The sequence below is a fragment of the Pinus tabuliformis genome, chromosome J (assembly GCF_031772625.1).
Source record: "Pinus tabuliformis cultivar Carrire ecotype Pingquan chromosome J, CPIR1, whole genome shotgun sequence".
Lineage (NCBI taxonomy): Eukaryota > Viridiplantae > Streptophyta > Pinopsida > Pinales > Pinaceae > Pinus > Pinus tabuliformis.
In genome coordinates, this window is record NC_142295.1 from 447,733,845 (window position 1) to 447,749,761 (window position 15,917).

General features: G+C 38.9%; 3 pseudogenes; all 3 read right to left on the reverse strand.

Annotated features, from left to right (window-relative positions):
• Positions 1 to 5,638: 5,638 nt before the first annotated feature.
• On the reverse strand, positions 5,639 to 7,850 carry LOC149227741 (pentatricopeptide repeat-containing protein At2g13600-like; annotated as a pseudogene).
• An 848-nt stretch (positions 7,851 to 8,698) lies between these two features.
• On the reverse strand, positions 8,699 to 10,910 carry LOC149227742 (pentatricopeptide repeat-containing protein At2g13600-like; annotated as a pseudogene).
• Positions 10,911 to 11,758: 848 nt separating this feature from the next.
• On the reverse strand, positions 11,759 to 14,764 carry LOC149227743 (pentatricopeptide repeat-containing protein At2g13600-like; annotated as a pseudogene).
• Positions 14,765 to 15,917: the final 1,153 nt, after the last annotated feature.

The window sequence follows — 15,917 nt, forward strand, 5'->3', positions numbered from 1 at the left end:
AATAAAATAATTAAACATGTATAATTATTTTAATGTTAATATGAAATTTAAATAGAATATCTATAAATATTAATAAAAAAAATAGTAATAAAAAAATATTTTAATTTCTATTTTAATTAAAATATTTTTATTTCAACCTCTTATGCATAAAAATATATATTATGAAAATATAAATTTGATTTAAATTTTAATTTAAAATAATATCATAAAAAAATATTTCATTATTAAAAATAATATCATAAAAAAATATTTCATTATTAAAAATAATTAAAAAAAAATCATTATTAAAAATAATAATAAAAAAATTCATTATTAAAAATAATCAAAAAATATTTCATTATTAAAAATAATCAAAAAATATTTCATTATTAAAAATAATCAATTCTCTCAAAATTAAGATTAAATTGATCTATTAATTTTTCATTTACATACAGAAGAATCTCAAGTTATCATTGAGATAAATAAATCTCTATAGTACATACTTGTTATATCTATATATATATGAATGAAGATCTTTGCTATGATTTATATTACTATGGCAATGCCATTTTTCCACAACAAATTCTTTTATTAGTATTTAATACATGACCCTTAAATTTTTCATATACTCAATCTTGACTTAAATACACATGAGTGCATTACAGTTCACTTTAGTTACATTTAGAATTAATAACATCACATCAATCACATGATTATTTTTCATATACTCAATCTTGACTTAAATACACATGAGTGCATTACAATTCACTTTAGTTACATTTAGAATTAATAACATCACATCAATCACATGATTTATCCATGGAAATGGTACATATGATAATTAGATTGCCACCAGGAGGATCTAAATAATTAAGTTCCAATGTACTAAGTTAATGTAGGTTCTCCACAAAACATGTATATTGGGAAATGAAATTACAATGAATGATTCTCTATGCAACACACTAGGAATTGGAAATGATAATAATTCTAATAATTCTTTGAATGTATGGTTTTAATCCCATACTGACTCACTAACGTACTGCTCAATCTCCTTGACCTATGTGATACACTAGACTTTGGTTTTTTTTCGAAACTCCTTTGCTTTCTTGATCTCCCATAATCCTCTACCTCTCCCTCCTGGCACAATGTTCTTTAATTTCATGTACCATGTTAACATGTGGTCTAATAGTGGTATACAATTGTGCCACCTTTTTCTATTCATCTAGTACCTATTTAACATTCCAAACTTTCTCACATACAAAAATATTTTGTTTGGGATCCTCCGATCCAACACAGTGAAAGAACGTAATTCGCATAGAAGGATCAACGTCCATTACCATTCTCTACGTAGTTCCACACTATGAAACTTTTGATTGATTTGTTTGGCATCCTAGATCTTGATTGACTACTTCCACTATTCTGATTATTATCACTATTCCCTTCACTATTTGGATTTAATTATAATAACTTACTGGGTGATCTTACTTCTTGACGTAGGTGATAAACTCATCTTAAATAAAATCTCTCTGCTTGTCCTCCATTTATAAGGCCGGCATAGTTTGCCCTAATTTGCAGTAGGTGGTGATATCATACCCAAAAGATTCGCTCTCCTAATGGATATACATTCTGCCAGATTGGCTGGATCTGGCTACTTTCTAAATTTAACTTGACTCGACTACCTAAATTTAATGTACTTTAACAAATACAACCTCTGTCTGTGCTAAGTTTGCCTATTTAGCTATAGGCGGTGATCATACTGGCTCTCCTAGTGGACATAAATTCCGGCAGCTTGGCAAAATCAGGGATTACTTCTTTCAGTCCATCGGATTTATAGAATCGATCAATCCATGCGCTCAGCAATGGCATTTTCTCTGGATCTATTAAAACGCTATCGGTAGCCTTTGATAATCACTGACAAACCACCCAATGCGATGTCAAGCAAGCCGAGACCTCACTTTTTTTTTCGAGGTAATGAATGCTGTGGAAGCCACCTGTAATCAAGAAATATGTTATATTTACTATCTGTTTTTTTTTATTTTTATTAATACAGAAGCGTTTTTTATTTAAAAAGAATGGCGTTTTTTATTTAAAAAAAATTGGTTCTGAGATAACTCATAATATTGAACCAACAACAGAATTTGAAGCCCAGAACCATTCACATTCCGGATTGTTTTCCAAAATGCAGCAAGGTCCCGTATAAAATTACTCTTTACAAGTTTTGTATTTTATGCAACACTTTTTACAAACTTTGTATTTTATGCAACACTTTATACTAGGTATAAAGGATCTTTCCAAAAAATTAATTGCATTTCATTCTGGTTTCTATTACATTCTATACCAAAGCTTCCTTTTCATTATGGTTTCTATTACATTCCTAATCAACGCACATTGAACAGCGGAATGACAGCTACAGTATCGGAGAGATACATTAAAAACTTGTTGGCAAGCAAAAAATTTTCAGATGCATATACATTTTTTTTATCTGTTTCTTTCTTTCTTTTTGTACTAGCAGCCTGTTGCTTCTTGGGTTCAAGCCAAAAAGCAGCCTGTTGCTTCTTGGGTTCAAGCCCTAAACGACTCACTATAGGGGATTTGAATCTGAATCTGTGTTGTTTCAACAAACTTATTAACGAATTGAAATGCCCCTGGGGCTACATTTTTTCTCTCTTATCTTTGAACCTTTTTCAATTTAATTTAATAATACATCTACAAAATTAGCAACCGTAAATTTTGAGTATTCTGGACAACAACCAAAAAGGGGAAAAAAAGAAGCATTCTTTACCACACTTTCACTATGGCACCATGTTTCCAATTCGCCACCGGTCATTTGTAAAGCTCTCAAATTCCGAATTCGAAGACAAGAAGGCAGGGAAGTGTCTGGACACTTACTCCCGCAAAGCCATAGAAGCTGATCCGCTTGTTTCAGAAACTCGGATATGCTTCTCAAACAATTACCTTCGGCCCTCAATAGGTGCAACGTGCTCATATCAACATAAGGCTGCAAAGAGTTGTGGAACGACTGGTCAGGTATTCCTTGAACCCTGTTTATCCCGTGCACCTGAATTATTATCTGAAAACTGTTAGAAAACAATATGGACTTACTCGTAAATCCAAACAGTATTAACAATATATAACTTGTAAAATTTTCAGAACTAACATTTTGATTCAAACACGTACATTTGGTTGTATAACCGCATTACGAAAAAGGCCGTCAGTGGGGCGCCAAAGACGACGATGACATCTCGACGATGACATCTCGGAAGTTCTCTATCAGCGAAATCTCTGCCCAAGTCTCTGAGGTGATTGTGCATTTTTATACGGTTTTGACAGTCGATCTCCAGAATACACTTGTACTCTAGGTTCTGCAGATTCAACTTTCCTCCCCAACCAGATCTGTCCCATATGCTTATGGCCAGATCTTTATCTTCTTCTATGAAGAAACAGGCAATATCTAAGAATATCTCTCTTTCGTGGGTGTCGAGACTGTCGTAACTAATCCTAAGACTGTTTTGTATTTCGGGGGGAAGTACTAAACCCGATAATTTCAGCAATTGGGCTTCCCAATACTCTAAATATTGTTTATAAAGATGAGACCCTAGCACTCTGAGAGACAATGGCAATCCATCACACGCATCCAAAAACTTTGCAACCACTTCTTCAAATCCCGCACGGGGTTTAGGCTCCTGAAAGGCATGCATGCAGAAAAGCCTTTATGACTGTTCTCTGTCGAGGCCTGACAGCTTGTAAATCAACGAGACTCCATTGGTTTAAAGAAAATCCCTATTGCGAGATGTAAGTAGGATTAAGCTATCGGAACTAAGAATATCTTTAAGAGGTGAAAATAATGCTTTTAACTGCCTGGAATCATTGATATCATCCAAAATTATGAGGGCTTTATAACCCAAGAGACGATGAGAAAGCTCTGATTTACCTTCAACAATGTTACTAACTGCCAGATCCCCTGAAGTCAAGCCTTGGAGGAGTTTATTTTGCACAGAAATTAAAGAAGTTTCGGCTCTCACATCTTCCAAAAAACAAGATCCACGGTAGGCTGACCTGTTGCGGTTAAAGAACTCTAATGCCAAGGTTGTCTTCCCTACACCACCAGAACCCACAATCCCCACAACCTTAGTCTCCACGCTGGGTCGCTGCTGCAGCATCACTGTTTTCTCAAAATCTTGTAGCTTTTCGTCCAAACCAGTTGGATATTCAGCTACAAACAGTTGAGGCTTTCTAATGTTTTCTTCCACCAATTGAACTACGTTCTCCAGGAGTTTGCCTTCGTCGCTGGTTATTCACAGTAAAACCAAACGTGAGTGTGAAAAACTTCGTTTATCAATACAATCAAACTATTAGGGACACAGAGACTAAAAGTTCTTACCCATAATATGCCTTTAGCTCCAAACCTTAAGTGTGAAACCTCAAGCAATGCTTTTTTCCAATCTGCAATTCTTTGTTGTGGTATCTCCTTTTCTTTTCATGACCTCGCAAGGCTTTACCATAGACTCCATTGTTGCCGGCCGCGCAACCAATAAATCTCAAGATTTGACCCAATAGTCCATGTTGCCTGTCATCTGTCCTGATCCGTAGATCACAAGGATTAACATTATAAAAGATTGGAATAACAGTGAGAATGAACTAAATTACCTTATCGTCTACAAAGGCAGCCCAGAAACGAGCAATGGCTCGGTCATATGGATCTTTGGGAATTCTTGCGAACAGGGTTCGATTTCAGGAGCAGCTCGCTCTTAGCTCTGAGATTCTCTTCCGCGAACTGGTAATCGATACCTAGCAAATGCCACTCGAGTCATACCGAACCGCTTTACCTGCCCCTTTTCTCCCCGTTTTTTTATTTCAGTTTTATTTTAGTTTTCGATCAACGATCTAAGGGTGAACAATAAGACACAGGGGCAGCTGGGGGAGTCCATTTCAGATGGGAACGCCTTACGGCGTAAACATAATAAATAGTTAATTACTTAGATGAAATATGTCTTATTAAAAAAATATGTCCATTAGTGGAAGAACACCCGACTTAGATATTAGTGGAAGAACACCCGACTTAGATATTTATAACGAGCGCCCTCATTGTAGTATTCATCATTCTATCAATTATTTATCTATCAATACATTTATACAATTACGGATTTATTCTATCTTCAAATACAATCAAAAACTGTTTATTTACACCCACATACATAACAGATCCGAAATATAAGTACATTATAAAAAATTCCCTATACCAAAAGCTTTATTAATTTGGAAGTTGGCTTTGAATCCAAATCTCCAAATCCCTACATGTAATAGCGCCCTTTGTCTTTGCTACAAACATCACCATCTTTGGCTTCTTGTCATTATCCAATTGCATGTTTTACTACTGCAATGGTACTTCCATGTTGGTGAATTTTAGTTTGCCATCCCCAAAATTTGCTCATAGAGCTCTCTAAATATATAGTTACCTGTTTATTTATCCATGTTACATAAATATCATAAAAGAATGGTTCTCTGTTTCTCCCAACCTATGAGTACGTATCTTCCTGTCAATTTAACCGTGCTTCATAACTCTGATAACACAATGGTAAAGTGAAAATATGTTCTGGACATTGAAATGCTACATATATTAAATAGAAAATATAACACCTATTCCTTGGCTACACATCCATGATAGAGAATATAGATAAGCTTGATTGGTAGGAAAGTCATAATCCGCAGAGGAACACTGCTCATCATCACCAATGCAAGATTGCCAACATATATAAGCTTGGTCATCATGCAACCAAAATTTAACGGCTATTCCATGGCTACCAATCATAATTGATTACGTAAATAAGCTTGACTAGTAGGCAAGTCGTAATCCACAGTGGAACACTGCCCACCTTCACCAGTGCAAGATTTGCCAACATGCATAAGCTTGGTCATTATGCAAACCAATGCTTATGGCTTGTTTTACTGGGTTTTTCTTTTTTCACTAACTCAGGGTTCATTCACTCAATGCTCGAGACATCCACAACTATCTCTACAAGAACACAGTTTCTTGTTGAAACAATAGAAACAATGAGCATCCCTCACGACAATCTCCTGCATAAGAAGCTTGGGCATGGACTTCATAGCAGAGTGACAATGACTAGAACTTAAAAAGGTTCTTCTGTACATGTACGACTGTCTTAGGAGAACTGAACATGTTATAAAGTCCAGAGTCCAAATGCGATGACCAGATTTTGCTATGGTGGGAAAGATCGTGATCCTTTTACTCAAAACCATTTGGTAGAAATCCCATGTTGGGTATGGTGGAAACGAACGTCATCCTTTTACTCCTCAAAACCATTTGGTAGAATTCCCACGTTGGCTATATATGCCACAGCATTCATCTGATCAGACAAAGTTTCAACTTCGCATAAATTGTTTCTCTTTGTGGGAGTAGTCTATCCCCCTACGAGGAAAGCATGGACCTGTTTGTTAATAACAATCCAACTGCAACCGGGTTTCTTTTTCACCTTCCTTTCTTTCATCCTGTTCCGCACACTGCCAATGTCATCCCACCTACCAGCTGCTGCATAGATGTTTGACAACAGTACATACGGTGCTGGATTTTGGGGATTCAGCTCAATAAGGTGTTGTGCTGCCTTTTCTCCGAGGTCTATATTGTTATGCGTTCTGCAGGCACTGAGAAACGAACCCCACATGTCAGCATCCGGTTTAAATGGCATTTTGTTAATAAGGTCGTTTGCCTCATCCAAGCACCCTGCCCGGCCAAGAAGGTCTATCATACAGCCATAGTGCTCCATTGCAGGAGTAATGTGATAAAATCGAGTCATGACATCAAAGTATTGCCTTCCCTCGTCCACTAACCCTGCATGGCAGCAAGCAGACAAAACACCCACAAAAGTAACACGGTCAGGCTTTATGCCAGTGAATTGCATTTGTTCAAAGAGTTCCAGGGACTCCTTGGCACATCCATTTATTGCATACCCTACAATCATTGCAGACCAGGAAGCAGTGTCTTGTTGGCGCATTCTGTTAAACACCTTGCGTGCATCTTCTGTGCTCCCACATTTTGCATACATGCCTACAAGGGTATTTCCCACAAGCACATCAGAATGAAACCCACTTCTAATTACTACTTCATGGGCTTCACTGCCTCGTTCCAGAGCTGCCAAAGCTGAACATGCAGGTAAGACAATGACAAAAGGTTTCTGTATTCGGTTTTATATTTACCATTTGCATCCGTCCAAAAAGTTTCAGGGCATTTTCAGCTTGCCCATTCTGTGAATATCCTCCAATCATTGCATTCCAGGAGACAACATTAGATTCAGGCATTGTCTTAAACAAGTTTAGAGCCTCTTCAACTTGCCCATTCTGTGCAAATCCAGAAATCACTGCATTCCACGAGATCACATTTCTTTCAGGCATGATCTGAAAGAGCTCGAAGGCCTCTTTAACATATCCATTCTGCACATACCCTGCAATCATAGTATTCCATGAAACCAAATTATGTCCAGGCATTTTCTCAAACAGCTCCACCGCGTTTTCCACATCCCCACACTGCGCATACCCTGCAATCATTGTATTCCATGAAATGGCATCTCGTTTGGGCATCTCTTGAAACAACTTCAGGGCATCACCGACCAGTCCATTCTGTACATAGCCTGCAACCATAGCATTCCATGAGACAACATCTCGTTGAGGCATTTTGTCAAACAATTCGCGTGCAAACTCAATAAACGAGGCAGCCCAGAAACGAGCAATGGCTCGGTCATATGGATCTTTGGGAATTCTTGCGAACAGGGTTCGATTTCAGGAGCAGCTCGCTCTTAGCTCTGAGATTCTCTTCCGCGAACTGGTAATCGATACCTAGCAAATGCCACTCGAGTCATACCGAACCGCTTTACCTGCCCCTTTTCTCCCCGTTTTTTTATTTCAGTTTTATTTTAGTTTTCGATCAACGATCTAAGGGTGAACAATAAGACACGGGGGCAGCTGGGGGAGTCCATTTCAGATGGGAACGCCTTACGGCGTAAACATAATAAATAGTTAATTACTTAGATGAAATATGTCTTATTAAAAAAATATGTCCATTAGTGGAAGAACACCCGACTTAGATATTAGTGGAAGAACACCCGACTTAGATATTTATAACGAGCGCCCTCATTGTAGTATTCATCATTCTATCAATTATTTATCTATCAATACATTTATACAATTACGGATTTATTCTATCTTCAAATACAATCAAAAACTGTTTATTTACACCCACATACATAACAGATCCGAAATATAAGTACATTATAAAAAATTCCCTATACCAAAAGCTTTATTAATTTGGAAGTTGGCTTTGAATCCAAATCTCCAAATCCCTACATGTAATAGCGCCCTTTGTCTTTGCTACAAACATCACCATCTTTGGCTTCTTGTCATTATCCAATTGCATGTTTTACTACTGCAATGGTACTTCCATGTTGGTGAATTTTAGTTTGCCATCCCCAAAATTTGCTCATAGAGCTCTCTAAATATATAGTTACCTGTTTATTTATCCATGTTACATAAATATCATAAAAGAATGGTTCTCTGTTTCTCCCAACCTATGAGTACGTATCTTCCTGTCAATTTAACCGTGCTTCATAACTCTGATAACACAATGGTAAAGTGAAAATATGTTCTGGACATTGAAATGCTACATATATTAAATAGAAAATATAACACCTATTCCTTGGCTACACATCCATGATAGAGAATATAGATAAGCTTGATTGGTAGGAAAGTCATAATCCGCAGAGGAACACTGCTCATCATCACCAATGCAAGATTGCCAACATATATAAGCTTGGTCATCATGCAACCAAAATTTAACGGCTATTCCATGGCTACCAATCATAATTGATTACGTAAATAAGCTTGACTAGTAGGCAAGTCGTAATCCACAGTGGAACACTGCCCATCTTCACCAGTGCAAGATTTGCCAACATGCATAAGCTTGGTCATTATGCAAACCAATGCTTATGGCTTGTTTTACTGGGTTTTTCTTTTTTCACTAACTCAGGGTTCATTCACTCAATGCTCGAGACATCCACAACTATCTCTACAAGAACACAGTTTCTTGTTGAAACAATAGAAACAATGAGCATCCCTCACGACAATCTCCTGCATAAGAAGCTTGGGCATGGACTTCATAGCAGAGTGACAATGACTAGAACTTAAAAAGGTTCTTCTGTACATGTACGACTGTCTTAGGAGAACTGAACATGTTATAAAGTCCAGAGTCCAAATGCGATGACCAGATTTTGCTATGGTGGGAAAGATCGTGATCCTTTTACTCAAAACCATTTGGTAGAAATCCCATGTTGGGTATGGTGGAAACGAACGTCATCCTTTTACTCCTCAAAACCATTTGGTAGAATTCCCACGTTGGCTGTATATGCCACAGCATTCATCTGATCAGACAAAGTTTCAACTTCGCATAAATTGTTTCTCTTTGTGGGAGTAGTCTATCCCCCTACGAGGAAAGCATGGACCTGTTTGTTAATAACAATCCAACTGCAACCGGGTTTCTTTTTCACCTTCCTTTCTTTCATCCTGTTCCGCACACTGCCAATGTCATCCCACCTACCAGCTGCTGCATAGATGTTTGACAACAGTACATACGGTGCTGGATTTTGGGGATTCAGCTCAATAAGGTGTTGTGCTGCCTTTTCTCCGAGGTCTATATTGTTATGCGTTCTGCAGGCACTGAGAAACGAACCCCACATGTCAGCATCCGGTTTAAATGGCATTTTGTTAATAAGGTCGTTTGCCTCATCCAAGCACCCTGCCCGGCCAAGAAGGTCTATCATACAGCCATAGTGCTCCATTGCAGGAGTAATGTGATAAAATCGAGTCATGACATCAAAGTATTGCCTTCCCTCGTCCACTAACCCTGCATGGCAGCAAGCAGACAAAACACCCACAAAAGTAACACGGTCAGGCTTTATGCCAGTGAATTGCATTTGTTCAAAGAGTTCCAGGGACTCCTTGGCACATCCATTTATTGCATACCCTACAATCATTGCAGACCAGGAAGCAGTGTCTTGTTGGCGCATTCTGTTAAACACCTTGCGTGCATCTTCTGTGCTCCCACATTTTGCATACATGCCTACAAGGGTATTTCCCACAAGCACATCAGAATGAAACCCACTTCTAATTACTACTTCATGGGCTTCACTGCCTCGTTCCAGAGCTGCCAAAGCTGAACATGCAGGTAAGACAATGACAAAAGGTTTCTGTATTCGGTTTTATATTTACCATTTGCATCCGTCCAAAAAGTTTCAGGGCATTTTCAGCTTGCCCATTCTGTGAATATCCTCCAATCATTGCATTCCAGGAGACAACATTAGATTCAGGCATTGTCTTAAACAAGTTTAGAGCCTCTTCAACTTGCCCATTCTGTGCAAATCCAGAAATCACTGCATTCCACGAGATCACATTTCTTTCAGGCATGATCTGAAAGAGCTCGAAGGCCTCTTTAACATATCCATTCTGCACATACCCTGCAATCATAGTATTCCATGAAACCAAATTATGTCCAGGCATTTTCTCAAACAGCTCCACCGCGTTTTCCACATCCCCACACTGCGCATACCCTGCAATCATTGTATTCCATGAAATGGCATCTCGTTTGGGCATCTCTTGAAACAACTTCAGGGCATCACCGACCAGTCCATTCTGTACATAGCCTGCAACCATAGCATTCCATGAGACAACATCTCGTTGAGGCATTTTGTCAAACAATTCGCGTGCAAACTCAATAAACGAGGCAGCCCAGAAACGAGCAATGGCTCGGTCATATGGATCTTTGGGAATTCTTGCGAACAGGGTTCGATTTCAGGAGCAGCTCGCTCTTAGCTCTGAGATTCTCTTCCGCGAACTGGTAATCGATACCTAGCAAATGCCACTCGAGTCATACCGAACCGCTTTACCTGCCCCTTTTCTCCCCGTTTTTTTATTTCAGTTTTATTTTAGTTTTCGATCAACGATCTAAGGGTGAACAATAAGACACGGGGGCAGCTGGGGGAGTCCATTTCAGATGGGAACGCCTTACGGCGTAAACATAATAAATAGTTAATTACTTAGATGAAATATGTCTTATTAAAAAAATATGTCCATTAGTGGAAGAACACCCGACTTAGATATTAGTGGAAGAACACCCGACTTAGATATTTATAACGAGCGCCCTCATTGTAGTATTCATCATTCTATCAATTATTTATCTATCAATACATTTATACAATTACGGATTTATTCTATCTTCAAATACAATCAAAAACTGTTTATTTACACCCACATACATAACAGATCCGAAATATAAGTACATTATAAAAAATTCCCTATACCAAAAGCTTTATTAATTTGGAAGTTGGCTTTGAATCCAAATCTCCAAATCCCTACATGTAATAGCGCCCTTTGTCTTTGCTACAAACATCACCATCTTTGGCTTCTTGTCATTATCCAATTGCATGTTTTACTACTGCAATGGTACTTCCATGTTGGTGAATTTTAGTTTGCCATCCCCAAAATTTGCTCATAGAGCTCTCTAAATATATAGTTACCTGTTTATTTATCCATGTTACATAAATATCATAAAAGAATGGTTCTCTGTTTCTCCCAACCTATGAGTACGTATCTTCCTGTCAATTTAACCGTGCTTCATAACTCTGATAACACAATGGTAAAGTGAAAATATGTTCTGGACATTGAAATGCTACATATATTAAATAGAAAATATAACACCTATTCCTTGGCTACACATCCATGATAGAGAATATAGATAAGCTTGATTGGTAGGAAAGTCATAATCCGCAGAGGAACACTGCTCATCATCACCAATGCAAGATTGCCAACATATATAAGCTTGGTCATCATGCAACCAAAATTTAACGGCTATTCCATGGCTACCAATCATAATTGATTACGTAAATAAGCTTGACTAGTAGGCAAGTCGTAATCCACAGTGGAACACTGCCCATCTTCACCAGTGCAAGATTTGCCAACATGCATAAGCTTGGTCATTATGCAAACCAATGCTTATGGCTTGTTTTACTGGGTTTTTCTTTTTTCACTAACTCAGGGTTCATTCACTCAATGCTCGAGACATCCACAACTATCTCTACAAGAACACAGTTTCTTGTTGAAACAATAGAAACAATGAGCATCCCTCACGACAATCTCCTGCATAAGAAGCTTGGGCATGGACTTCATAGCAGAGTGACAATGACTAGAACTTAAAAAGGTTCTTCTGTACATGTACGACTGTCTTAGGAGAACTGAACATGTTATAAAGTCCAGAGTCCAAATGCGATGACCAGATTTTGCTATGGTGGGAAAGATCGTGATCCTTTTACTCAAAACCATTTGGTAGAAATCCCATGTTGGGTATGGTGGAAACGAACGTCATCCTTTTACTCCTCAAAACCATTTGGTAGAATTCCCACGTTGGCTGTATATGCCACAGCATTCATCTGATCAGACAAAGTTTCAACTTCGCATAAATTGTTTCTCTTTGTGGGAGTAGTCTATCCCCCTACGAGGAAAGCATGGACCTGTTTGTTAATAACAATCCAACTGCAACCGGGTTTCTTTTTCACCTTCCTTTCTTTCATCCTGTTCCGCACACTGCCAATGTCATCCCACCTACCAGCTGCTGCATAGATGTTTGACAACAGTACATACGGTGCTGGATTTTGGGGATTCAGCTCAATAAGGTGTTGTGCTGCCTTTTCTCCGAGGTCTATATTGTTATGCGTTCTGCAGGCACTGAGAAACGAACCCCACATGTCAGCATCCGGTTTAAATGGCATTTTGTTAATAAGGTCGTTTGCCTCATCCAAGCACCCTGCCCGGCCAAGAAGGTCTATCATACAGCCATAGTGCTCCATTGCAGGAGTAATGTGATAAAATCGAGTCATGACATCAAAGTATTGCCTTCCCTCGTCCACTAACCCTGCATGGCAGCAAGCAGACAAAACACCCACAAAAGTAACACGGTCAGGCTTTATGCCAGTGAATTGCATTTGTTCAAAGAGTTCCAGGGACTCCTTGGCACATCCATTTATTGCATACCCTACAATCATTGCAGACCAGGAAGCAGTGTCTTGTTGGCGCATTCTGTTAAACACCTTGCGTGCATCTTCTGTGCTCCCACATTTTGCATACATGCCTACAAGGGTATTTCCCACAAGCACATCAGAATGAAACCCACTTCTAATTACTACTTCATGGGCTTCACTGCCTCGTTCCAGAGCTGCCAAAGCTGAACATGCAGGTAAGACAATGACAAAAGGTTTCTGTATTCGGTTTTATATTTACCATTTGCATCCGTCCAAAAAGTTTCAGGGCATTTTCAGCTTGCCCATTCTGTGAATATCCTCCAATCATTGCATTCCACGAGACAACATTAGATTCAGGCATTGTCTTAAACAAGTTTAGAGCCTCTTCAACTTGCCCATTCTGTGCAAATCCAGAAATCACTGCATTCCACGAGATCACATTTCTTTCAGGCATGATCTGAAAGAGCTCGAAGGCCTCTTTAACATATCCATTCTGCACATACCCTGCAATCATAGTATTCCATGAAACCAAATTATGTCCAGGCATTTTCTCAAACAGCTCCACCGCGTTTTCCACATCCCCACACTGCGCATACCCTGCAATCATTGTATTCCATGAAATGACATCTCGTTTGGGCATCTCTTGAAACAACTTCAGGGCATCACCGACCAGTCCATTCTGTACATAGCCTGCAACCATAGCATTCCATGAGACAACATCTCGTTGAGGCATTTTGTCAAACAATTCGCGTGCAAACTCAATAAACCCGTGTTTGGCATACATATCCACAAGTCCATTTCCCACAAACACATTCGTTTCGAATCCACCCTTACGAATTTCACCATGAACTTCCCTCAGGACTTCCAAATCAGTACACGCCGGGAGAATGCTGGAAAAGGTAAAATGATTGGGCTGTAAACCCATATCTTGCATTTCATGAAAAAATCCCAAGGCCTCCTGAGCATGCTCGTGCCGGGCATAAGCTGCAATCATGGCGGTCCACGAGACCACATTTTTCAGAGGCATTTCATCAAAAACCCTGCGAGCCTCTATGAGGCTCCCTAACTTAACGTATATACTAACCAGTTTATTTCCTAGCGAGATATCCTGGCATTCAAATTGCGTTTGAACCATGTGGGCATGGACTAGTTTGGCATCTGGAAGAGATTTAGCATTCAGGCATCCCTGCAACAGAGAATCGTAAGTAGAGGAGTATGGCCAAATCCCATTCTCAACCATGTCCTGCAAAATGCGCAGTGATTCCCTCAACCGACCCTGTTTACACAAACTTTTTACCAACCCATCATTCCCTTCTTTCGTTTTCAGAGTATCTGTTGTAGCTTTGCATCTGTTGGAAATTTCGAGAACTGGTTTCACTGACAACACCATTTTTCTTCTTATGATCGTTTCTCGCTGCCATTGCCATGGCTATTTTATTAGTCCCCCATTACCTGCCGCAAGGCAGCAGGGACCATTGCAACGAGTACGCGTTTGTTCCAATGTATTTCAGGAGCAGCTCTGAGATTCTCTTCCGCGAACTGGTAATCGATACCTAGCAAATGCCATGCGAACCCGCACAATGAAGGGACTCAGAGTCATACCGAACCGCTTTACCTGCCCATTTTCTCCCCGTTTTTTTATTGCAGTTTTATTTTAGTTTTCGATCAACGATCGAAATTCGTTCAATCGTCTAACACCATCCATCTAAGGGTGAACAATAAGACACGGGGGCAGCTGGGGGAGTCCATTTCAGATGGGAACGCCTTACGGCGTAATTAATTTTTAATGGTTTTCTTCTTGTTGTTTCTTGCTCTTGCCTTTTATGTTTTGAGGGTCATGGAAATTGGTTGGGGAAAGAGGAAAGTTAATTGAACTTAGGGAAAGCTTAATGAAACCCAATAGGTAATGAAAGACCTGGATGAATCCTAGTGCATGTAGGAGGGTAGTTGAAAGAAAGAATATGATAACCAATTAAATTGGTTGGGTCCATTGGGATAAATGGACGGTGGCAGGATAGTCATGAGAAAGGTAACATGAAAGGTAAAGTAAATGGATTTGAGGCATCAGATGCCTTGGCTATGTTGGGAATTGTTGTGCATGTTGTGCATAGAGAAAGGGAGTTCTCTTGTCCTTGACCTTATGAGCACTGGTAATTATGTTGTGATCATGATTATGCTAATATGTATATATGTATATATATGTATGTAAGAATGTCATTGTCTGACAAGGTCATCATGGATCATGATTATCTTATGCTAATGTTTATATGTATATATGTATATATGTCTTTGTCTGATAAGGTCGTCAAGGATCATGATTGTTTTATGCTAATGTATATATGCATTACATTGTCTGACAGGGTCGTCAGGGATCATGCTTGTGGAGGAATGATTGTTTATGCAGGTGAATGGCATGAAGAGGTTTATGGCTATGAGGAATCAAGTGGGAATAGTAGCCCTAATAGATCTATGAGGTCAGTATCATTTGGATATGAATTAATATTATGTGCTTGTACTATGACTATGTTTATGTTATGGTAGGTAACGCTGAAGGATACATCAACGAAATGAAAGTAGTGTAATCTGCAATATGTTGAGACAAGCATGGATAGTGGAAAGACATTGGAGGAAAGGTTGCTTGGTAGAGACAGTGTGGTATCTGATGTGAAGTATTATTGTTGTGTATATTTTGTACATGTTGTACATGTAGTGTTGTGTATATAGGGTGGTATGTACATGTTACGTATGTGGTGTTGTGTATATGTTGTATATGTGGTGTTGTGTACATGTGGTGTATACGTCATACATACGGTGTTGTGTACATGTTGTACACGCGGTGTTGTGTACATGTGGTGCTATGTACAT